Source organism: Schistocerca gregaria, chromosome 2, assembly GCF_023897955.1.
Source record: "Schistocerca gregaria isolate iqSchGreg1 chromosome 2, iqSchGreg1.2, whole genome shotgun sequence".
NCBI classification, from domain to species: Eukaryota; Metazoa; Arthropoda; class Insecta; order Orthoptera; family Acrididae; genus Schistocerca; species Schistocerca gregaria.
In genome coordinates, this window is record NC_064921.1 from 376332994 (window position 1) to 376359087 (window position 26094).

The 26094-nt window shown below is 41.5% G+C and overlaps 1 protein-coding gene across 7 annotated transcripts in view; it reads left to right on the forward strand.

Annotated features, from left to right (window-relative positions):
- Window positions 1-26094, forward strand: part of LOC126320215 (heterogeneous nuclear ribonucleoprotein R) — a 243340-nt gene that overhangs the window by 71305 nt on the left and 145941 nt on the right. The window contains exon 1 of one of the 7 annotated variants that reach the window (XM_049993781.1): window positions 7207-7414. The exons of the other annotated variants lie outside the window; for them this stretch is intronic. The gene's annotated coding sequence lies outside the window, so the exon portion shown is untranslated. Of the gene's footprint in view, window positions 1-7206; window positions 7415-26094 lie in introns of those variants that run through there. 7 annotated transcript variants of the gene reach the window in all.

Here is a 26094-nt window from a genome sequence, read left to right on the forward strand (position 1 = left end):
TATATGACCAGAGAGGGGGAGAGGAGGAGGCTGATAGTGTGAGAGATTGCAGGATGTGGACAGAGAAAGGTAAGAGACAGGGGAGGGGGGTTCATGTTAGGGTTGTTACGAGGGCCAGTGGGGTATATAAGGGGCTTGAATAACAACTGATGTTGTGTGATCATTGTGGAGGACGTGAAGATGCCGCATACTCAAGTGAGATTATTCACCAGCTGAAGAAATCCGAAAGAAGAATCGTTGTGGGGCACCACAGGGGAGGATCACCGTACTGTACACGAAGCACATCTAACACATTCACTTCTACATCTACCATCCGAGAACAAGTAATGAACTCCTGGAAACATCCTGTATAGTCACACACCATTAGTGGAGAACAGCAGCAAGCAGGCTAGGGAATTGCTGCCCCATGCGTAGTCTGCCGTTAACAAGACAACATAAACGGCTACGTTTGGTGTTGTGCCATAATCGTGAAGCATGGCCATCATCGGTGAGGAAGGTGGCGACCTCGGGTTCAAATGGTTCAAATGGCTCTAAGCACGATGGGACTTAACATCTGAGGTCGTCAGTCCTCTAGACGTACAGCTACGTAAACCTAACTAACCTAAGGACTGCACACACATCCATGCCCGAGGCAGGATTCGAATCTGCGGCCGTTGCAGCAGCGCAGCTCCGGACTGAAGCGTTTAAACCGTTCTCCCAGCGAGCTCGGGAGCGGTCCCACTCTTTAAATGTTGCGAAGAGGCACCTTGGCGTTACTTCTGGCGTCAAGATGTGAGGAGCCATGGGATTTGACTTCAAGTCAAGGCTTGTGTAACAGAGGGAACTCCGACAGCAGAACGGCACGCCATGCGCATTCTCCATCCTCATGTATTACCTGACAATACAGTGGTGCGATTAATTAACTGGACAATGCTCCTCTGCACATTTCATATGTTTCCGTGAATTGTCTGCGTGATGTTGAGGTAGTCCTATAGCCAGCAAGATCCACAAATATGCCTCCGATAGAACTTGTATGGGACCAGCTCAGACATCAACTCCGACCCAGCGCCAGTATCCAAGACATTGAAGTCCAGTTACGACAGATGTGGGCCAGCTTGCCTCAGGGGAGGATACAATGGCTTTAAGACACACTTTACAACCCTATCAGTGTATGCATCCAGCCTAGAGGGAGTACAACGTCATACTGATAAGTGAGATCATACTGCCAAATTCTTTATAAGTTTAACTTTATCAGTGAAAATCAGATTATAGCCCGTGAAGTATAATTTCGCTTCCTCCTCCACTTATGATTCATTGTTTTTTGTCATTACAGAATGTCCGTCCTAGGGGTCATCAGCTGCAGATACTCTGGTGTTTCGGCAGATATATGCATGCGACGCACAGTGTCGACGGGAAGCGTCGATTTGTTTTCCGTTACAAACAAAATGATTTATAAAACGTAATTTCACGTGCAGATTCGATAGAGCGATCCTAGGTTTATCTCCTGCGTTATCTGTATATTCATATAATTATATATTCAATGCTCCCTCCTCTTTCGTACCTTGGTAACAATTTACAAAATGTTTCCACGACGCAAATGCGCTAGGTAGCATCTTTTCTCCAACTTCATGCGTTTTATTGGTATGACTTGACGCTTGTTGAGTGTAACAAAAAAATTGTTCAAATGGCTCTGAGCACTATGGGACTTAACTTCTGAGGTCATCAGTGCCCTAAAACTTAGAACTACTTAAACCAAACTAACCTTAGGTCATCACACACATCCATGCCCGAGGCAGGAATGGAACCTGCGGGCGTAGCGGTCGCGCGGTTCCAGACTGTAGCGCCTAGAACCGCTCGGCCACCCCGGCCGGCTGAGTGTAACACTCACAGACCATCCTCTCGGTAATCTTCAAGGTATATTACTGCGCGGTGTCAGCTTTCGTGCCGCTGCGGTACAGTATTTTCAAATTCCGCAATAACCAGATATCTGAACTTAATTTTTTATAGCGGTGTGTGGGACAGGCACAGCTGGAACTGGTCTTCGTTAAAGGTTTCTTTGCTAAGTCGTCAACTCGGTCATTATTAGAGTTTTTATGTTCATTTACTTCACTACTCTAACGGCTTCCAATATTTTCAGTATCTCCCTGTTAGTTCATTTCCATGACCCGGTTTTTTGTATTTTCTGCAGCACACTTCAAATTCTGATGTCACGTTTGCTGTTGAGTAAATACTATCAGCAGCATATCGTGGACAATAAAGATGTTTTGTTTGTTAATGATAAATATTAAACATAAGCAAGATTTACGTCAATTACTCTCTTGCTTTTCGTCTTGGCTAATCTTTTAGGAAATTGTTGGCAATTTTTGCGTACCGTGTACGTTTTTGTTTATCTTTGGTGATTTTGTTTAATTTTGAATAGCTGTATTCTGCACTATATTGACACGTTAATTGTTATAGTATCTAACGGCGGTTAGTTAATGGGTAATTTACTTTCCATGTTTCCTTTCTATATAGTACTCTCCAGCCTTATGACTTACCGTGTCTTCCTTATCTTTAGTTCAGATTTGGTCGAATTTCAGTGGAAACGGTCGCCGTCCTAGCGACACCGTTCAACCAAGATGACTATACCAAGGGATTCAAAAAATGGTTCATATGGCTCTGAGCACTATGGGACTTAACTTCTAAGGTCATCAGTCCCCTAGAACTTAGAACTACTTAAACCTAACTAACCTAAGGACATCACACACATCCATGCCCGAGGCCAGGATTCGAACCTGCTTCCGCAGCGGTCAGGCGGTTCCAGACTGTAGCGCCTAGAACCGCACGGCCACCCCGGCCGGCACCAAAGGATTAGTGGAGATATTTATGTTTGTGTGGTTTATATACCCCTACGTAAGCCCCGGCGTAGCAAGGTGTGGGTGTTTCGCCAGAGTAACAAGTTTGTCGACATAAAACATAATACCGACTTCTGCAGAGCACTTCCTAAATATGTAGGCGTAATACTTGATTGTTCTTTGACAGTTAAGAAATATGTTGAAATAATCAGACAGAAGATTTAAACTATTAGCAACATTATCACAAAGCTGACTGGAATAGGCTGGGGCCACAAGCAAACATTGAATTTATAGCAACACAATCGACTGTGTATTCTGTTGCCGAATTGTGCGCTCCTGTGGGGGCTGGAAGTACTCTTGTCAGCAAAATTGGTGTCTAACTGAAACTCAACGGCAGAGAGAGAACTATCACTGGCATACAAAAAGCAAGACCAGTTTTCTAGCTTCATGTCTTTGTAATATAGCACCACCAGATGCCAGACGACGACAATGGACCGAGGCTGGGACAAGATTTGAAACGGATTAATTCGTGGAAACTCTTAAACAACAATGTTCTTTCTCGTCTTCCACAAACCAGACATAAATCTAGGAAACCTCTGTGATTTGCCTAGTTATCCTTCCTTCCTGCAAGAACTTTACAATGTTTTATTCACTTCTCTGGCGGAAATGTCTCCACAGGCTCATATTCTCTTCCATCGTCTAGAGCCTGTTCTTTTCGTGTTTCATATCGGTATTTAGTTTACAACATACGTGCGGACCATATCTTCCGATCAGATGTATTGTCTTCGTCAGATTGACTGTCTCTAGCTAAATTTTCAGAAAACTATCTTTTCTGTACAGTTTGATATTTTTTGATATTTTTTGGCATTACACTAATAGAAGCAATAACTGAATTACTTCCCAGATATTCATAATATGCCTGGTACCGTCTCTTTTGCCCTGTTTTCTTCCATACATTGGCCTTTTTACTTTGCAGTAGTAATGTTTCCAGGCAGCAGATTCGATACTGACTGTTGCAATAAGCAGCTTCTTGCGATACGAGAGGCACCCTTCGTTCTTTTCGGAAAATTACGTATATTGAAAGTAGGCAACGAAAACTCGTAACTCCATCTGTCTGTCAAAATAGGTCCAGTAATTGGTAATTCCATCATCAAAGAGAGATTTTAGAGTGCATGGATTTATCTAATGTGTCAATAACTAGGTTACTACAACATAGTTCCACATGTAGCATCTTTGTGTGAAGCAGTTTATATATATTTTTAGAAACCATTTTTGCTTCTCCTGTACAATTTAACAAAATAGAGTTACAAGGTTTTCACTGCTTTCCATCTATATGCAACGCCGGGCTATGCGCTTGTGCGCTCCAAGATCATCTTCTTTTCGCCTCTAGTGATATAAATTAGATATAGGACCTATCGTGCAATGCAAGGTTTCACGGCCGGCATTTCCGTGATTGATGATTTTTGTTTTATGGACATTACACCAGCATCATTAATGGGAATCGGGAAGCTTTTACATATTTGCTAGACATAACTGAGGTGTCGTTACATGTACATAGAAAACTTATGATTTCTCAGTACAAAGAAGACCGTACTCCCTTCTTTGATTTAAAACTTAGTTACATTGCAGTAATGAATTTTCAATCCAAACATTAATCTTTTCGTGTGGACTCGCAGGTGGACTTCACGAAATGCAGATGTTCGGCCTGATGTTTAGCAATGGTTATTATGGAAATTTCAAACCGGGCACCAATCATCCAGCCTGTCTCCCATTCCCTTTGACTCTCTCCTTCCGTTTGGGTCAGAAAGGAAGTTTTACATGCGATAATAGTATCTTGTTAACTGTGATCTAAGCAGATAAACAGCGTGTTATTAAGTTAGCAAAAAATGACCTGAAGGACCCTCTGGTGTTCTCAAACTGAAACTGAACATGGGAGAAAATCGTCCACCTCACCAGAGGACACAAGATATCGGAGATGTGTCATAAAAAGACCCAAAATAGCGAACGCTGCTGAAGTAGGAAAACATAAGGTCGAACATGAAGAAGAGCTGTTGTTTTTTTTTCTTTTCATTTACGTGAACGCGAGGTAACTAAGGACGAAATGCGTTCTGAATTCGAGTAGTTGACACAAGAAAAAATAGTAACCGCATGTATGACGTGTTTTAAATTCACCATCGGATCGCTATCATTTCACCTAGCTTTCTTCCTCTCCTTTACTGTAGAGCTTGGAATATGCACCAAGTCTACTGAATAGACTCTGTAGATTACCCTTGTCGCCCTCTTCTGGGGTATCGCTGCGCGGTATTGAATCCTTACCAGATAGGACTGCTGCGGGACCTAAAAAAAGATCAACGAAGGCCAGCTCGGTTTGTATTATTGTAAAATAGGGGAGAGAGTGTGACAGATATGATACGCGAGCTGGTTTGACTAACATTAAAACAAACGCGGTTTTCGTTTTGTGCGATATTTGTAAGAAATTTCGATTACCAACTTTGTGCTCCGAATGCGAAAATATTTTGTTGATTCCGACCTAGATAGGAAGAAAAGGCCATCGTCATAAAAGAAGGGAGAGTAGAACTCGCACGCCAAGATTTAGGTGCTCATCTTTCCCACGTGCTATTCGAGAGTGAAACGGTCGAGAAATAGTCTGAAAGTGGTTCTGTGGATCCGTGACCAAGCGCTAAAGTGCGAATTGTAGATCAGTCATGTAGATGTAGATGTCTCGTACAAAGCTGTCCTGTCGCAAAGGTTTCTCGTCGCTCTCCCCCGCTCTTTCCTCTGTTTTCTACATGTATATTTCCAGTGTGTAAAACTGGAACTGATCGTTTTGTTTGCATCTCACAAATTGAAGGGAAATGAGAAGTGGAAGAAACACGAGTGTTACATTTTGTTTGTTTCTCAAAATGGGGCACTGCGGGAATTTCCAGAATTTAAAGGAGGATCATTATAATCATTATAATATATTTACTTCCACATGCTCCTTGATGGCTCCATTCGAGTGGGTTATTTCGTTCTGTCACGGGGAATTGGAATGACAAGTTTATGTTCAAATGCCAAGACCATTACTTAAGAGTTAAGCTGCGAAGTAATTTAGCTATTGCTACTATTTGTAAAAAAGAAAGGAATTTGGGAACATTTTTGAAGTAGTGACCACGGCTCAACCCAAGCCGGTGTTTCTACGCGCAATGATTTTGTCTCTCTCAGAAAAGTTGCTTTTAAGACGTACTATTACTTCATACTTTCGAGAAGACTTACATTTCAAATTGCTGTCTTAACACACGATACGTAGCTGATACGTTTGAAAAAATCAAGACTTAACAGCTGGACGATCTGTTTAACGCACCATGTTTTACTAAGATAAATATCAGAAGTACATCCAATGCAGCGCAATATATTGTGTAGTTCGTAATTGAATATTGTTAGAATTTTTAGAGCCTTCAAGTTCGTTTGCTTACTACACGTTCTAACAAAAGAATTTTGCGAGGCAACAGCGGTAATGTAAAAGCTTTGTTTCCCTATTAATCTCTGCAGGCAACTCGGCATATTTATTACACTCGCGCAACATGTTACTCTCGTAGAGCAATTTAAAATTTTACGTCGCCCTCAGCCACAGCCCAAATCAAACCCTGTCGTGTTTCACTCCGAAGCTTACAAAAGCTACAAAAGCTACAAAATATTATTTCCTTTCAAAACAAATGAATGAAAGGCAGTTAAGTTCTTAACAGTCTTGCTCATACCGAGATGACAAACAATTCTTAACATAATCTTGGGGGTACAATGAGAAATAAACATTCCGTTATTCGCGTTCTTCTCGCCTCTGTTTCAGTTCGTGAGAACTGAAAATTTTTCAGACAGTTCCAACATTGTTCTGTGGTCCTCCCCTGTAAAAGCCAGCGGGAAGGTAACCAACTGCTCCCTTGCCCAAATGTTAATGATGTCTTTGGCAGTTGTCGCTTACTTGTCTTCATAAAAAGTGCGATTTAAACAAATGCCCTGCGTTTAACACTATATTTTTTCCAAAAAAACCAGGTTGCATTGTGTGCTAATGAAGCTATTTGTAAATACGTCTTCTGGAGAGTCTGAAGTAAGAGGAGTAGAAAGGAAAAGGGAACGTATACTACATTTTGAAAGAAACATCGATCATGTAACGATTAATTATCACTATCTTCATTGTAGGCGAAAAAGTTTATGGCTGATGGTCGATAATGGTGATATAAATGTGTGACTTCCAGCTGGATTTTTTGGTAAATGTGGTCATTGCTACGGGAGGACACAATGTAAAAAATACAAAATTCCTACAACCACAAAGGCTGCGTGTTGATCCGCAACTGGACATTTTCCCTTCGATTCGTCTCCGTAGTGATCCACCGCGAGTGAGTGCTGGCCATTCGACAATCAACCTTTCGTAGATGTGTGTTCAGCAGTCACGTGCCCGCGTTATCGATATGTGAGCCGTCAGTTATCGCTGCGTCTCTGTGCTGGACGCTCGTGGCGTTTGCGTGGCTATCTGGAGGTGGAATAAACCCATGTCTGCAATAGCATCCCAGAACTCTGTGTGGTGGGCGGAGCTTGTTCATCATGTGCCGTCAGTCGCCGGAGAGGTAAGCTGTGGCACAAGAAATATTTCTCGTTCAAGTATTCTAATTTCACTTTACAAAATGTCGTACATAGATTAGGCTTGGCAGTCTAGATAGCATCGCTACGTCACATTCGCGACTGTGAAGATCACAGCCTCAAGCAGTACGTTTATGGTTCGCACCCAGTTTACAAGAGAAGCTAACTATCGCCATTCATTGTTCGTTCCATTGTTGCTCGTTAATGATAGTATCTTAGAAGAGCTGCCTGATCGCTACACTCGTAATGATTTCTAATATGACTATTTGTTATAACGGTAAAAAATGCGTTCTTACTTTTGCGAGTGTTTCTCTGTTCCTTCTTAATGAAGAGTTTTGGTACAGTCTGTCGTCACAAGAAACATGCCACAAGATATGTGTTTGTTGTTGTTGTCTTCAGTCCTGAGACTGGTTTGATGCAGCTCTCCATGCTACTCTACCCTGTGCAAGCTTCTTCATCTCCCTGTACCTACTGCAACCTACATCTTTCTGAATCTGCTTAGTGTACTCATCTCTCGGTCACCCTCTACGATTTTTACCCTCCACGCTGCCCTCCAATGCTAAATTTGTGATCCCTTGATGCCTCAAAACAAGTCCTACCAACCGATCCCTTCTTCTAGTCAAGTTGTGCTACAAACTTCTCTTCTCCCCAATCCTATTCAATACCTCCTCATTAGTTACGTGATCTATCCACCTTATCTTCAGTATTCTTCTGTAGCACCACATTTCGAAAGCTTCTATTCTCTTCTTGTCCAAACTAGTCATTGTCCATGTTTCACTTCCATACATGGCTACACTCCAAACAAATACTTTCAGAAACGACTTCCTGATACATAAATCTATATTCGATGTTAACAAATTTCTCTTCTTCAGAAACGCTTTCCTTGCCATTGCCAGTCTACATTTTATATCCTCTCTACTTCGACCATCATCAGTTATTTTACTTCCTAAATAGCAAAACTCCTTTACTACTTTAAGTGTCTCATTTCCTAATCTAATTCCCTCAGCATCACCCCATTTAATTTGACTACATTCCATTATCCTCGTTTTGCGTTTGTTGATGTTCATCTTACATCCTCCTTTCAAGACACTGTCCATTCCGTTCAACTGCTCTTCCAAGTCCCTTGCCGACTCTGACAGAATTACAATGTCATCGGCGAACCTCAAAGTTTTTACTTCTTCTCCATGAATTTTAATACGTACTCCAAATTTTTCTTTTGTTTCCTTTACTGCTTGCTCAATATACAGATTAAATAACATCGGGGAGAGTCTACAACCCTGTCTCACTCCCTTCCCAACCACTGCTTCCCTTTCATGTCCCTCAACTCTTATAACTGCCATCTGGTTTCTGTACAAATTGTAAATATCCTTTACCCCTGCCACCTTTAGAATTTGAAAGAGAGTATTCCAGTCAACATTGTCAAAAGCTTTCTCTAAGTCTACAAATACTAGAAACGTAGGTTTGTCTTTTCTTAATCTTTCTTCTAAGATAAGTCGTAAGGTCAGTATTGCCTCACGTGTTCCAACATTTCTACGGAATCCAAACTGATCCTCCCCGAGGTCCGCATCTACCAGTTTTACCATTCGTCTGTAAAGAATTCCCGTTAGTATTTTGCAGCTGTGACTTATTAAACTGATAGTTCGGTAATTTTCACATCTGTCAGCACCCTTCTTTCTTTGGGATTGGAATTATTATATTCTTCTTGAAGTCTGAGGGTATTTTGCCTGTCTCATATATCTTGCTCACCAGTTGGTAGAGTTTTGTCATGGCTGGCTCTCCCAAGGCCGTCAGTAGTTCTAATGGAATGTTGTCTACTCCGGGGGCCTTGTTTCGACTCAGGTCTTTCAGTGCTCTGTCAAACTCTTCACGCAGTATCATATCTCCCATTTCATCTTCATCTACATCCTCTTCCATTTCCATAATATTGTCCTCAAGTACATCACCCTTGTTTAGACCCTCTATATACTCCTTCCACCTTTCTGCTTTCCCTTCTTCGCTTAGAACTGGGTTTCCATCTGAGCTCTTGATGTTCATATGTGTACTGGATGAAAAACCCCAGAATTCTGAGTATTTTAATTACAACGCAGAGACTAGCCACAACTTTGTTTGGAATCATTGAATTTAAGAAACATTGTTATCTGGTTAGAGTATTGACAAATTTATTTTTCTAAGATGAATGATATTAGGTGGATTTTTAGTTGAAATTTCATCGCGCGTTTTTTACAGACGAGTTATCTTGCAGTAAAAACAGTTAACAGTTTAAAAATTGCGAAAATACGGAGTAAGCTATAACTTTGTGTCCAAAAGAAACCGGGTAGCCATCTGAAGTACGTTGCACTGTGGCGCGAGTTTTGAAATGCAATTCAGTTGTTCGTCGTGAGTTTTATACGTTTTAAATGATTGAATTTATAGTCGGACAACACATCTGTGAAACGATGTGCCGCCAGTGTACTTACGCGTCTGGAGACTTTTTTTTTTTAACTCGGAAGATATAATGGTGTCTTTTAAGTATAACGATTTGAAATAAAATTATAACTGGTCATTATTTCTAGAAAAAAAATGGTCTGTATGACGTAACAGCCACGGTTCGCAACAAATGTAGTTATTTGAGAAAATAACATTTCGGATATGGTTCAAATGGCTCTGAGCACTATGGGACTTAACTTCTGAGGCCATCAGTCCCCTAGAACTTAGAACTACTTAAACCTAACTAATCTAAGGACATCACACACATCCATGTCCGAGGCAGGATTCTAACCTGCGGCCGTAGCGGTCGCGGAGTTCCAGACTGTAGCGTCTAGAACCGCTCGGTCACACCGGCCGGCTATTTCGGATAGCCATGGAGAGTGACTGCTCGAAAAGAACAAATGAACAAAAATGGAGTCAGAATCACGGTCACGTTGACAGCAGTTTTACATGTGACTCTTAAGAAAAGTTCGGTAACACTTGTCATATTGTGGTAGAAGAGAGACATTACAGAGAAGATAGGCATTTCATATAAATGGGTACACAAAGTGCTGAATTAAGTTCTATGTATGAAGAGGCTATGTTCCCTATGTCGCTGCGTTTGTTGCATCCTGATCAAAAATGAGTAGGGAAATAAGTTCAAAAACGTTTTTGGAGGAACTGGAGCATAATTCGCGAGACTTCGGACGTAATTATGTGGCTGTAAACAAGACGAGGAATCTGATGTGTGTGTGTGTGTGTGTGTGTGTGTGTGTGTGTGTGTGTGTGTGTGTGTGTGTGTGTGTGTGTGTGTGTGTAGGGGGTACGGGGGAGGAAGTAGCATGTGCATGTATTCTTGGAATGTACGCTCTCGGAATTTTAACAGTAATCTACTTCATAATGCACGACGCTTAATCTTATAGCGTCTGCCAATGTGCCAGCGGAGTTCGATTATCAATTCTGCAACTGTCTCAGGCTTAATGAACGATTCAGTGACGAAACGAGCCTCTCATTTTTAGATGTTCCCTCTGTCTCCTATTAATGCTACCTCGTAAGGGTTTCTAACAGTATTAAAAAGTTGGTCAAAGGAGTATTTTAAAAGGAGCTATCAAAAGGTTTCCGTTCGAAGGCCGTACAGTCTAGAATCGGTGTGAAAACCATGTAAAATCACAGTGAGCATCGAGCAATCATCCCACCGACGCTCCAGGTCGAAGATTATCGTTTGGTAAAACACGGTGTCCTGCTGCGAAGTCCGTAACTGCGTGCTGCACATCCTCGTCTGACAGGAATTGTAGATCCTGTAAGCCCCTTTTTAAGAGATCGGAGGCGTGGCAACCGCATAGGGAAAGATGGAGACTGTAGGGCGGGTGCCCGAGTGTCTCCCACTTGCGTTGGCCTAACTTTTCCGTTACATTTGCAATATGGGGACGTGTGTTTCCAGCACGGAATATGACGCATCATTCCAGAACGGTGGTTTTCGACAGACACGGTGCCCAGTGCACATTCTTCATTCTCCGACGGGTGTCTGCCGGTGTTAGTCCTTCGGCAGCCGAGAAAAGAATAACAGCGTCTTGGTTCTGTTTGGACGCATAACGTCGCCGCAGTTCAAGTTTCCACATTTAACGCACGCACGTCGGAAAGACACGAATGTCACACTAATCCTTTGCCTATATGTCGATGCTTATACTTATACGCATCGGAGTAGTTGTGCGTTGGATATACGCTACATCAACGCCCTCAAATGGAAACTTTTTGATCACCCCTTATCTGTCTCTCCACACGCACGTTAAGCAATGCTATGAACAATATCAAGCTATTCGGCTACGCTGTCACACTCCATTCTTCCAGTTTGCCGATGAATCTTCCCAGTATGAAGTCATGCAAATGTTGTCACCGTGGCATATCGTTGTAAAGATCACCGCCACACTGCAGCGTAACTGCACGCTGATTGACACACAGCCGTTTTCTTTTTCTTCAACAGCCTCGTGTAGTTTGGCACTACAGTCACGCTGACGTCACGCCATGTGAGCCAACTTTCTTTGAACGACTAGGATACCTCTGGCAAAATACTCCCGCATTTTCATTCATTTCAGTAGAGTAGATAAAAGGTTATGCAACTCTATCTAGCTCGTCCTTAATCCTGGAACTCTAATGGAGGAAATGCTACATTGTTACTATACCATCGAAGATTTGACTACTCCATATTTTATTGGGAGGAAGTCGTAATTGACAGTTTACGCAGTAGCTAATTACAACTAGAAAGTTCGAATGATATGTCACTTACTAAATAAGCGCAAAATGTCCTGTTTTACATCTTATACTGATGGATTGGAGGGAACAGCGAACTGGAACCGCCGACCGCGGTGGCCGAGCGGTTCTAGACGCTTCATCCGGGAACCGCGCGACAGCTAAGGTCGCAGGTTCGAATCCTGTCTTGGACATGGATGTGTGTGATGTCCGTAGGTTAGTTAGGTGTAAATAGTTCTAAGTCTAGGAGACTGATGACCTCAGATGTTACGTCCCATAGTGCTCATAGCCATTTTTGAATTGGTACCTACTGGAACCGTAAATTTTACAAGGGTTTAATAACATAGGGTTAAGTTTTGTACAGAAGTGTTCGTAATGCAAATTACAGACTTGTGTTTCAAAGTATAAACGAAATTCCGTATGGCAGCTCTCGTCTCTTTCAGTACTCATATTTCTTAATGTTAATGACACAACCAAAAGTGGACTGCTCACTTCTAGAATTAACTTTCCTATCTGTGGTAGAAAGTAAAAAGAAAAAAAGTTTCTAGTGCCTTTTTGGCGACGCAAATGTGATTTCCGAACCGTTTTCTGTTTTCCTTATTCCTGCTCCTTGTTTACCTTTACCTCCCTCAGCTGCAGTCATTTCTTGACGCCACGAAAATTCTCGCGTGACAGCTATTTAGGGTGCATACAACGTTATTGACTGTTCATGGAATTCGCAACAGCTTCAAGATGAACGAAAATCTTACTGTACTTAACACCAAACAGTGATAACTATGGGTTTCAAAATAAGCGCTGTGTTTCGTTGGGATCATTGGCATAGCTTTGGACTTGTATTCGTCCGTGCTAACTCAAAACTGAGAATCCATTAACTCAGGTTGTGGAGAAACATTGGGTTTGCACTGACGCCTGATTAGTATGAGTATACAGGTACGTACGTCTCATTAGAATGGTGCTGGAAATGAGTTACTATTTGTCTCTTTTGGTATAGCAAGCTGTCATAAAAGGTTGCTTGAAAAGCTACTTGTTTTTTCTGGATCTTCACTTTTCGCTGAGGCTTGTACGCACTCTTAACATCGTACGTCGTGTAATCTGATGTAGTATTCTCGGCTCAGATATTATTACAATTGCGTTAGATGCCCCTCGTAATATAGTGCAGAAAACCCTCTGTGAAGTAAGACTGACGGAGTAAACTCCACGGAACTTACATGGTGCAACAAAAATAATAACGACTGATCAGAACACCAGACCGCTCAATTTGCAAAAAGGAAGAAAGGGAATAGTGAGGCTTAACGTCACCCCTACGACAAGGTCTTTAGAGACGGAACAAAAGCTGGGGTTGTGGAAGGATTGGCGAGGAAGTTCACCATATCCTTTTCAAAGGAATTACTCCGGCTTTTGCCTTAAACGAGTCAGGGAAATCACAGAAAAACTAAACCTCGAGAATCGGACGGGAATTTAAGCTGCCTCATACCGAATGCTCGGTAGAACTGTGAGCATCAAGCAACTTGTATTATTCGTTTTCCATTACACTGCAGTTCCCATCGACACCTGAACAGTGTATGCTGTTAGAGGAGCAACCTATGAATCCATATTTACGCGCGATATCTGTTCCACAGTGGTCATCATTTAGCACCGAACTTCAATAATTCTAAATGCACCTCTTGTTAACATAGTAAATAGTTACAAGGAAGTAACTGTAACACAGAAACGAGTGATGCACCTCGGACAGGATCTGCGAAAGAAAACCCCCCTTACATCATACCCGGCTCTGAAAAATTCCAGTAGCTGTTTATGCACATTGAAGATTTTCGCGATGCTCACAGCTGTTGCCGTAATTGCAGACTTTCGACAGCGTTGCAAGATTGCTGATTGCGTACAAGAAAAGGCAAGAACGAGTTCTCCAACTCCTGCCGCCAGCCGCAGGGTCTGCAAAATATTGCGATGCAGGGGGAGGTTCTCGAGTGGCTGAGGAGCGAGGGGCGGTCCGCAAAGAAGTGCTTCCCCCACCCCCCTCCCCCCACACTATCAAACCTCTCCCCTACCTCCCCCAGCGTCGACATCAGATTCGCAAAATGGTGCCGGCCGCTTTCCACCATAGCGATTTAATTCAGCTCGGTTATTGACCTACCTTATTTGCAAAATTTACGACTCTGATAGTTGGGAGTGAGACTTATTATCTATAACAGGTAAACAATAAACGATTTATTGGCAATATAGAGCGTTTCAAGCAGAACGGTAGCCGTTTTATAGGGAGGTGATGAGGACGGATATGAGCACAGAAGTTCAGATAACCATACACGGCAACCAAAAGTCAATAGCCACCCACTGCACTTCGGCCCAATGGCGGCAGCTATGTTAAAAATTATTTCATGAACATTAACGTCTGTACTCTGCAAACCACCGTAAATTGCTTACCAGAGGGTACTGCTCCAGTTTACCATCTATTAGGGAATTTCTCAGCCCATTCGCGTATGGTGCGCAGGAAGAATATGGCTTAAATCCTTCTGCCCGCGCTGCGATAGCCTAGTCTTCGTGATCTCTGTAGAAAATGCGTGCTGCCTTCTTTCTATACCTTCATATTCTCTGTTAGTTTTATTTCGTTTGGGTTCTACACGCTTGAGCAAGAATCAAGGATGCAACGCGCTAATGTTTCCTGCAATAAGGGGGGTAGGACGTCAAATGGGCCGTCTTCGAGAAGGAGAGACACCACAGGACATTTTAATTTGCACTGTCTATACTTTTACAAATAAATTCATAAAACTTTGTCAGCATGACCAGGAAGGATTCAGGATTCACACTCATAGCAATGGAAGATCAAAAACACGAAAAAATAATATTTTTTAAATGTGAATATCATGATTTTTTTCACTTACTGTTGGCTGCATTTGTTGCTATTAGGTACACTTTTCTTCATAAGTAAGAGAGATTCTTCAATGAATTTTGCACAGGTTACAAACCATACTTACAGATGTATGAAACTCTAGAATTTATTTAATCTATGGAAGAATGAACGGGCTGTTAAGTTTTAAACTTTGTGTTTAGACAAAACTCGAATTTTATAGTTAATTATCTCAATTTTTACCACAGTTTTTAACAGATTTTGGAAATTCTAGAGTTTCATACACCTGTAAGTATGGTTTGTATGCTGTGCAAAATTCATCGAAGAATCTCTCTTACTAGTGTACCTATGGCAACAATTGCAGCCAACACCAAGTGAAAAAATGATGAAATTACACATGTAAAAAAATTTGTTTTGTTGTGTTTTTGAACTTCCTCTGCTATGAGTGTGAATTCTGAATCATTCCTGGTCATGCTAACAAAGTTTTATGAATTTATTTGTAAAAGTATAGACAGTGTAAATTAAAATGTCCTGTGGTGCCTCTCCTGCTCCACGTCGGCCCGTTTCACGTCCTACCCTCCTTAAGCAAAGAATCATTGCATTTTCCCAGTATCCAACCAATGAACCAGCTTTAGCTATGACTGAGCCTAGGTGATCATTTTATTTCATATCCCTACAAATTGTTAGACCCAGGTATTCGTATGATTTTAATGAATATGTATGCATCTTTTTGCAGTTAATGCGTCACCATTGATAAGGGATGACGTTTGTTAATGCTAAAGACTTATGTTGTTACAGTGCAAAATGTTTGTGAGTGACTTACTATTTCACCAAATTTTACATAGTTCTACGGTTTTTACACAACTCTGAGATGACGAAAGTAACTAACTTGGCGATCAGTCCGTGAGAACACGCACTGGCGCCTCGCCGCCGTGTAATCAGCTGCTGGTTAGACGCGATTTAGAAGGGCTTATAGTCAACTCTCAGTTCTCACAGCTTTCCGGTCTTCGAATCGCAACTTCTTATTTAATCAACTCCACGGTTTACCTCACGAAGTTGAGTGCACCAAATTTTGGTCTTGCCACCGAGGAACATCCCTGGTAGTACAGGGAATCGAAGCAGTGTCCTCCACATAACAGTCAGACAGAGTGGCGGATTAGCTAGGGAGGTGGATCTATTCCGGCAGATGCCGCGATCAGTGGCTTCTCGGCTGCAGTATCACCACGAAACAGAGTGCCGTAGCTTCCCAAAGTACCGTTCTGCCCGTAACTTCTGTACCTTAGTTGCAATAACAGTCTTCTGCAGTAGCCAAGGATGTCTGAAAATTGGTTCATACGGCACGCCTTTAAGTTCGGGGGATGATACAAAGGAGTTACTCTCTTTGGTACACAAGATTGATGATTAAGGTTAGTATTTCCCTAACAAATGTTTCGTACAGTAGACTTTACAGTTCAGCGGTCCCTGTGAGGAAACATTTTAAACCTTTCAGGTCAATGCTTACGTTCAGTGTTCTGTCCGTATGCAACTTGTGTGAAATATCCATACCGTAATATGTGAAGTAGCGGACTCTTACAGTTCTGTCGGAATTAGTTCTCTCGGTAGACATATTCTGATGGAGATCCTATCTATAATGTTTTTATTTTTATTTAATTATTTATTTGTTTTGCGAATTGTTTACAGATCTTTAGATCCTTTCTCACAAATTCGTATCCATGTCTCTTGATTCTTGTATAAATCGTCTTTCAAATTTCTTCATTGCATATCCTCCTCCACTTGGTTTTTCCATTCTGCACAGATCTTTTTTCTCGTTTATGGAGGTCGGCAACTCAGTAATTTTTTCAACCTAAAAGTATGTTTCCCAGCCTGACCTCATCACGAGCTTTACCATTTTAAACGCCGTTTTTCCATCTCTTCGGTTATGTACAAGGCAGTTTTCATTCGGTTCCTGATTTATTTATTTGGGATCCTCTCTCATCCTGAAACTCTACATCTTCTTCTCACGATATCAAGTTGCACGGCTTCAAGTCTTCTTCTGCCTCGTTTTGTCATTTCCCCGGATTCCGCTCCATATGGTTTGTACTGTTGATTCATGTAACCCTATCTGTGTATTTTTCTGGCCACACGATGGAATTCAGTTTGTTGATTGCTTGTTTAGCTTGTGCTGTCCTCTCCCTTATTTCTTGACGTCTCTGTACTAACGTTATCTTAAGTCGCGCGTAACGCATTCACTGGCGAATCCGGAGACTTTGAGCTTCATGGTATAGATCCTTATTCCAGCAGGTACGGCGTTAATAGTAATATTAGTGTTACTCATTTTAAAAATCACCAAAAACTGAAAGTAAAAACGAAGAAAAGAGATTATAATTTGATGTCTCGCCGAGAACGGAGATAACAGAAATGATGGAGAAGGGAATCGGTGACGATATTATTCTGCTTACAATTCACAATTAAGTGGCTCACAGAGGGTTCATCGAGCCATCTTTAAGCTGTTTCTGTACCGTTCCACTCTCGAACAGCGCATGAAAAAAACGAACATTTAAATCTTCCAGCGCGAACTCTGATTTCTCGTACTTTATTGCAATGATCATATCTCCCTATGTATGTAGGCGCAAAAAAATATTTTCGCATTCTGAGGAAAAAGATGGCGATTGATATTTCGTTAAAAGATCCTGCCGCAAGCGCCTTTGTTTTTAATGCTTGCCACTCCAATCGCGTGTCATACCCGTGACACTCTCTCCCGTTTCGTGATGCTACAAAACAAGCTGCTCTTTAAACTTTTGCCATGTTCTCCGTTAATCCTATCTGGTAACGATCCCACACCGTGCAGCGGTACTTCAGAAGAGGACGAAAAAGCGCAGTCTCTTTAGTAGACCTGTTGCATCTTCTAAGTGTTTTGCCGATAAATCTGTCTTTTCTTAGCTTTCCCCACAGCATTACCTATGTGATCGTTCCAATTTTAAGTTATTCGTAACTGTAATCCGTAAGTAGCCAACTTAGTTAAATTTACTGTCTTTAGATTTGCGTGATTTATCGTGTAAGCGAAATCTAGCGGTTCCTTTTAGTACTTATGTGGATGACTTCACGCTTTTCCTTTATATGGGGTGAATCGTAACTTTTCGCACCATTTAGATACCCTGTCTAAATAATTTTCCAATGCTGAATTAAATATTCCGATATTCGCCTAAACTTATTTGCGAGAACCAACGAAATTAGCATGTGAGGGCGATTCAGCTTTGAGCCCAGTGTCTTAGCAACTACATTATTTCCAATAACGATCAGTAGCTGACAAATGGCATACTAGCTCTTTTAGTGTCTAAAAGTATCGAATATTTTGTAATATTGATTGAATTTTTGGAACTCTCACCGGAAACTTTTCGGAGACCTACACTTGGTCTTAGCTAGCAGTGAGCCTTGCTAGTTGGCTTCAGTGCACTCAGCCTGCTATTACTCATTTATTTTACGGAACGATATAACGCAGTCGATAAGACATTGGACTCGAATGGTAGGATAGCGGTTCAGATTCCTATCAAGTTATACAGATTTTCCTTGGTTTCCTACAATCGAGTAAAGCATATGTCAGGATGATTATTTTGAAAACAACATGCTTTGTGCTCGATCTCTTGACTTCGACGGGACGTCAAACATTAACCTTCAGTTATCCTATTTATTTTCTTGCCAAACTCCATACAGGATCTTCTTGGTAACGTTTCATGACTATTGTATTTAAAATGGCATAAAAGACTGAGTGGCTGAAAATGCATACTGCTAAGAAACACGGTGAACATTCCGCTACGATCAAATACACCTGTAACCCTATTGAAGAGCGGACATATTTCTGCTGGAATCTATCATTACTACCGACTCTTAAAATATTGAGTATTAGGCCCTATTTCTCAAGTTTGCTCCATATGAAGTAGGCTTGCTGTCTCTGGAATTTAAAACTTGCGTTCTCGTACGAAAATATGACCCCGCTTCTGGAATATCCATCCGTCATTAAAGATGTCAGCCCCGTGTACATATTAAGCAAGTAGCAGTAGATAAACAGTAGCTACTAATTACACGACTAAAAGCGTTTTTTTAAATTAGCTGCTTTTCTGCTAAATTTTTTATGTTGATTCACGGCCGTAGCGCTGTAACAATAGTCCGTTTTCTCTGCCTCGTGAAGACTGGGTGTTGCGTGATGTCCTTAGGTTAGTTAGGTTTAAGTAGTTCTACGTTCTAGGGGACTGATGACCATAGATGTTAAGTCCCATAGTGCTCAGAGCCATTTGAACCAATAGTCCGTTGTGAATACAGCATATAGAAGTAGCCTTCGACAGATATTTCACTCTGTTAATTTATAATTTGAATCTTTCCACCTAGTCGGCGGTCCTCCTCCGTTATTTAATTTGCAGAATTATAAGCAGTTGTTACTTCAGTCTAAATTTCTAGTTGCTGATAATTATTTCCACTTTTTCTGTCGTAGCTTTAGTTTACGCCAAAGTGGATTTTGGCCTTTCACCCACCTTCAACTGGAATAATATGCTTGTATCTTAGTTAGTATAATGTTTTTATCAACTGCTTTTTCAATGCATCAGCTACGTTTTCCTCTGTACTTAGTGGCTCCTTTTCCCGCCTTTAATGCATAGCATTAACACTTTTATGTTCACTCATGCACTAATTAATGCACCGTTTCCGTCATGTGACAGGCTAATGAGTTTGTTTTTAATCGGCTACATAGCGAATTCTGTGCTGTTGTCAGTGCACCTAGTGTTTGTGTTATGCATGTAAAGTCGAGAAAAGAAACCAAAATTACAGGATGTGGCTGGTTGCTGCATTCCTTAAGCAATTCAACCCATTCCACGGAGCTTAGCCATCATTAACACGGGTAAAGTAACATTTCTCTCTGTCTGGCACATTCTACGTCTATGGTAAGTCTTCTTCGTGATGCAGTCTACGAAATATAGTTGGGTGAATTCGAATATTAAGTAATGTAGAATAAAACAAAAAAGACCGGCACCATTCGTGACATAATTAAACTGATAAGATTTGCTGATTACTGTTAAATCTCACCTCTTCTCCTCAGTTAATTGTTTCTTTGTGTAGCGAAAAGAACTGTCGTTAGAGCGCTCGTCAAAGAGACACAAAGGTAACGAATCTCTGGTTAAAAGGTAATAGTTAATACTAGTCCTGTGTGACTCATTAAGTAATATGTATTTGGCATATGTCGAATGCCGCGAAAGTCTCTGGCAGAGTATGGACGATCTTAGGTACAATTTTTTGGTCCTAAACTTAGCATTACCTGCTGAGTTGCAAATTGTGTATATAACACACGGATGATTTGGAAGCAATGTTCAGGATTTGGCATTTTGTGGAAAGAAACGTGCTTTAATACCATGATGGAATTGTCATGAGATGGCGCTTACGATGTCGAACATCTCTAACGCAAATTTTGCTATCGAAATATTGCTCGATTGTTACAAAATCGATATTTTAGTGATGCTTTGAAGATGTGCTGAACAATCCACATGCCACTGATATGAAAAAATATGATTTAGCGAAATGATAATGGAATCAGTTCATGGTACACATCCTACAAATAAGAGAAACCGGGTTGCTGGATTGGATGGAAATTGTATCCTACCAGCGGAAAAACCACAGAATTCACACTGCGTTTTCGGGCTGCTGAAGACTGCTTAGAAAATGGAAGGTATTGTCAGTTGGAGTGTCGCTGTGATAAGACAGCCAAGAAATACAATTCGTGTGTTGATTTGTATACTGAACAAAGTTGTCTGTAACTGGCGACAATAAAGGTACATTTCTCTACAAGCATTTATTAACACTTTGATTGGACAGTATCATCATCGTTCTCGGGTGTTTTATGGCGAGAATCTAATATTTCGTGAGAGCCTCTGTGCAGTGAGTGTTCTAAGTGGTGTAAGAAGCAGTTTCTTGTGGCAGTTTTTATTCTGTCAACTTCACCCAACTAGTACGCTTTTAATTGCCACCATATAATACACAGAAGAAATATAAGAGGTAGCCATATTAGTTACGTAACAGCCCTTAATTTGTGCATGTCGGGTACTTAGAGCTAGTCTATAAGTGTGCAGTGTATTTCATACCTATTACGGATAAATACCTTAGGTTCTAAACAGAACTGCACTAACTTATGGACTTAAATCGACAAAGAACCATAATTTTAAAAAAAAAAAAAAAACTATACCCTTCATGATGCACCCTTCTCCCGTGGACCATAATTTAACTTAATGGAATACATAAAATTACGAAGGCGTGATGAAAAAATAACGTTTCCGAATTATTTAAGTGTAAACTCTTAAAGGTTTTTAAGTAAAACAAACTATTAACATTCTGCATCTTTATTATTCGTGTCTATATACTTATTTCTCAACATAGTCGCCCCAGCGACGAACACACTTCTCCCAACGAGAGACCAGTTTATCGATACCGTTACTGTAGAATGTATGACTTTGTTGACGGAGTCACCTCGCCTCTGCTTGCACCGCTTCCTCACTATCAAAGTGAAGTCCTCGAAAATGTTCTTTAAGTTTTGGAAACAGATGAATATCTGATTGGGCCAAGTTGGGACCGTATGGAGGATGATCAATGACAGTGAACACTAGGCATCGGATTACTGCAAATGTCGCATCGCTTGTGTGTGGTCCGGCATTGTCATGCTGAAGTAGACGGCGCTCCATGTTTGGGCGTACACTTCGAATTCGAAGCTCGATTACAGTTCGTCGTTTCACATGCACCGACGTAGTTACGTTACACACCGCCATGTTACACGCTGCTATTCAGAGTCCTCTTGTGGCAGAGGGCTGCAAATATGTGGATATGAAGAATAAAGACGTAGATGTTAACAACGTTTATTTTATTTATAAATCTTTAAGAGTTTTAACATAAAAAATTCGGATACACTACTTTTTAGCACGGCCTGGCATAATCCTGCGGGCGGCTATAGCATTTATTTCTTCGTTGTATCAATGTTATTCAGTATTGTTGAATGTAAGTAATCTTGCCATTACTAGTCTACACGGTTCGATTGTTTCTTGTCAACATTAAACTTCTGACTATTCCATTTAAGACATCGACGAATAAAACCACGCAGTGAAATACAGCGATATATCTCAGTGAAAAGAAACTGAAGTCTACCCTATGAGAAATTTGTTTTGACTGCTGAATGTGAATTTGACGAAACAGCTAGGATTACATGAGAATCAGAATATACTTTGATAAACTAGACGACACACGAAACATAGAGACAAACATCAAACACCAGATTTTAATGTGCTTTCTAAAGTGACAAGTAAAATTGTGCGGCCGACACTGGAAAGTCTTAGAAAGTGTCTAAAATAAACTACTATAATCCACGGCGAGCGTGCCGTTAACGTAGTAAACATGTTTTAAAAATGGTTCAGATGGCTATGAGCACTATGGGACTTAACTTCTGAGGTCATCACTCCCCTAGAAATTAGAACTACTTAAACCTAACTAACCTAAGGTCAACACAAACATCCATGCCCGAGGCAGGATTCGAACCTGCGACCATAGTGGTCGCGCGGTGCCAGACTGTAGCGCCTAGAACCACTCGGCCACCCCGGCCGGCAAACATATTTTAAAAAGTAGACCTTCAAAATAGAGCAGCTTGGAGAGAAAGTAGGTTTGCAAAAGGATAACCACAACGTATGTAGAAACTAGCTTTTGACGGAACCCAAAAAGAAACCACATAGAATGGTAAAATTAGGCTATCAGCAAAAATAATTTTTAAAAATGCGTGGAGAACGTGACAAAGTATTTTTATATTCTACACGAATTTGGTTTGAATGTTCTATACAGATATCCACATGTGTTCAGATAACGCTGGCTCTTCACCTGTGTAGTCTTTTTATGTAACAATGCAAACAAAAAAACTTATTATCGTCATGTAATGGATCGACAGAAACACTGTGGCAATCAGCACAACGCACTGTCACCAAAGGATCGCTGGTTTTCACATTTCGGTGAGACGGTTTCAGTTGTTTCCCAAAATGATACTGATAGAATTTTCTAAACGACGGTATGACAGGTGTCTTCTTCAATCATCGACCAACTGAGCCAGTATTTTGTCTCTGATAATGGCGATATAGATGGGCCGTTGCATTATGATGTACATCTCTCCGTCTAGGAAAGAAATGTTAGAACGTAACGTCCCATTTACATCATCATATATGCAGCACAAACTCAGACTACACAAAGAGGGCTACGGTCGCAGGTTCGAATCCTGCATCGGGCGTGGATGTGTGTGATGTCCTTAGGTTGGTTAGGTTTAAGTAGTTCTAAGTTCTAGGGGACTGATGACCACAGCAGTTGAGTCCCATAGTGCTCAGAGCCATCTGAACCATTTTTACACAAAGAGGGGGAAGCAAATGGAGCAGCTTCCTATTCAAATAAATCATTCCGGCACTCCCTCAACGGTTTCTAAAAACTACTGGAAGTCTAGGGAGGCAGACAGATATTCGAATCTCACTTCTCTAGAATGCCAAATCATTGCATTTACAACTACGTCACTTGGCTCGCTGACGCCAATAGAAACTCTGTACTAACTTCGTTTGGTCGAAGATGAGAAAGAAACGGAACTTGGCCTTGTTTAAGGTACCCTATGTGATCAAACGTATGCGAATACTTGGCTGAAAATGACTTAAAAGTTCGTGTCGCCCTCCATCGGTAGTGCAGAAATTAAGTATGGTGTTGGCCCAGCCTTAGTCTTGATGACAGCTTCCACTCTCACAGGCATACGCTCAATCAGGTGCTGGAAGTTTTCTTGGGGAATGGCAATCCAGTTTTCACGGAGGGCTGCACTGAGAAGGGGTATCGATGTAGGTAGCTGAGGCCTGGCACGAAATCGGCATTCTAAAACATCCCAAAGGTGTTCTATAGGATTCAGGTCAGGACTCGATGCAGGCCAGTCTATTACAGGGATGTTATTGTCCTGTAAGCACTCCGCCACAGGCCGTGCATTATGAACATGTGCTCGATCGTGTTGAAAGATGCAATCGCCACCCCCGAATTGCTCTTCAACACTGGGAAGCAAGGAGGTGCTTAAAACATCAGTGTAGGCCTGTGCTGTGATAGTGCCACGCAAAACAACAAGGGGTGCTAGCCCCCTCCATGAAAAACACAACTACACCATAACACCACCGCTTCCGAATTTTACTGTTGGCACTACACATGCTGGCAGATGATGACGTTCACCTGGCATTCACCATACCCACACCCTGACATCGGATCGCTGCATTGTGTACTGTGATTCGTCACTCCACACAACGTTTTTCCACTGTTCAATCGTCCAATATTCACGCTCCTTACAGCAAGCTAGGCGTCGTTTGGCATTTACTGGCGTGATGTGTGGCTTATGAGCAGCCACTCGACCATGAAATCCAAGTATTCTCACCTCCCGCCCAACTGTCATAGTACTTGCAGTGGATCCTGATGATGCAGTTTGGAATTCCTGTGTGATGGTCTGAATAGATGTCTGCCTATTACACATTACGACCCTCTTCAACAGTCGGCACTTTCTCTCAGTCAACAGACGAGGTCGGCCTGTACCCTTTTGTCCCTTCACGTTTCCACTTCACTATCACATCGGAAACAGTGGACCTAGGTATGTCCAGGAGTGTGGAAATCTCGTATGACACAAGTGATGCCCAATCACCAAACCACGTTCGAAGTCCGTGAGTTCCGCGGAGCGCCCCATTCTGCTCTCTCACGATGTCTAATGACTACTGAGGTCGCTGATATGGAGTACCTGGCAGTAGGTGGCAGTACGATGCACCTAATATGAAAAACATATTTCTTGGGGGTGTCCGGATACTTTTGACCACATAGTGTATCATACCGGCATCAACCTCCAGTGATTTAGCGAAACCGCAGAAACGTAACTCCGAGGGCCATATGAGTTCCTCTCTAATGCAAGTTCAGTGCCTTAACCACTGCGCCGTCTCATTCGACCTCTTCTGTTCGGGGCCTTGGCGAATCGGCGAGAAGATAAATATACTGGTACGTTAGAGGCAAATCCTGCCATGGCTGCAACTATTGCCCTTTTCCATTTTATGCACAATATTTCGACTACCGACCCATCCGTCTTCTTTAGGCGCTACGAGTTTTGCTGTTATGTGCATTAGCTTCCAGGACTCCAACCAGAATGTGAAGTGTTGTTGGTCTCACGCCTATGTTTATAGCTGAGTTCGATTCCCGATGCCCACTTCGCCCTGGTCTTTTGTTTTTCAGAGCCCTCACTGACATTCATTGAAACTCAAATTCTCTTATCGTTTTCTAGCTCTGGCGGAGATTATAATAAGCTGACTGCCGGACTCCAAGCCTCGTTTAAACTGAAACCTCCGTCCTTGTTTATTAGGTTTTATGACATCCTTACTTCGATAGACTCCTGAATTACGCTGTACGATAAACTGGGCATTTGCACCACACTCGGCGACAGCTGATTCACTTGACTCTTTTAGTCGGGTGCGTCACAGGTGTTCCCCGCATCTCCCCTCGACTGTCTCGACCAGGCTCGGATCCAAGGATCTCGGTAGGGGGAGGGGGGGGGGCAAATTTTGTGTACCTGCCTTCCAAAAAATTAATTCCAAATAAAACCATTAATACTCTACATGCGCGCACACACACACACACACACACACACACATATATATATATATATATATATATATATATATATATATATATATATATATATATTCTGTTTTTAGTTTGTGTATCGCTATGTGTTAAGTACGTTTAATGAAAGAACTTAGTGCATTACCTAAAAAATATTCTTCAAATACGACACGTGCACTTGAAAAACTCTGTGATTGTCTGCTAATGTAAAATAATATATAAAAATGCTAATGTTCATTTGTTTCCATTCTTAAATCTTCGAAATTAGTTCACCAATTGCTTTCATTTGACAGAATGTTGCCATCGAATTCGCGAATGTGTTTATACGCAGCAATGATGATACGACTGCGAAAAGTTATAATAGGGTATTTGTCTGTGTTCAGGAAATGATCTTATATTGTTAATTACGTCATTTTATGCTCATAATAAGCTGTTTTTCCTCATGAATGTATATATTAACAATAAGAAAAGATCGGTCAG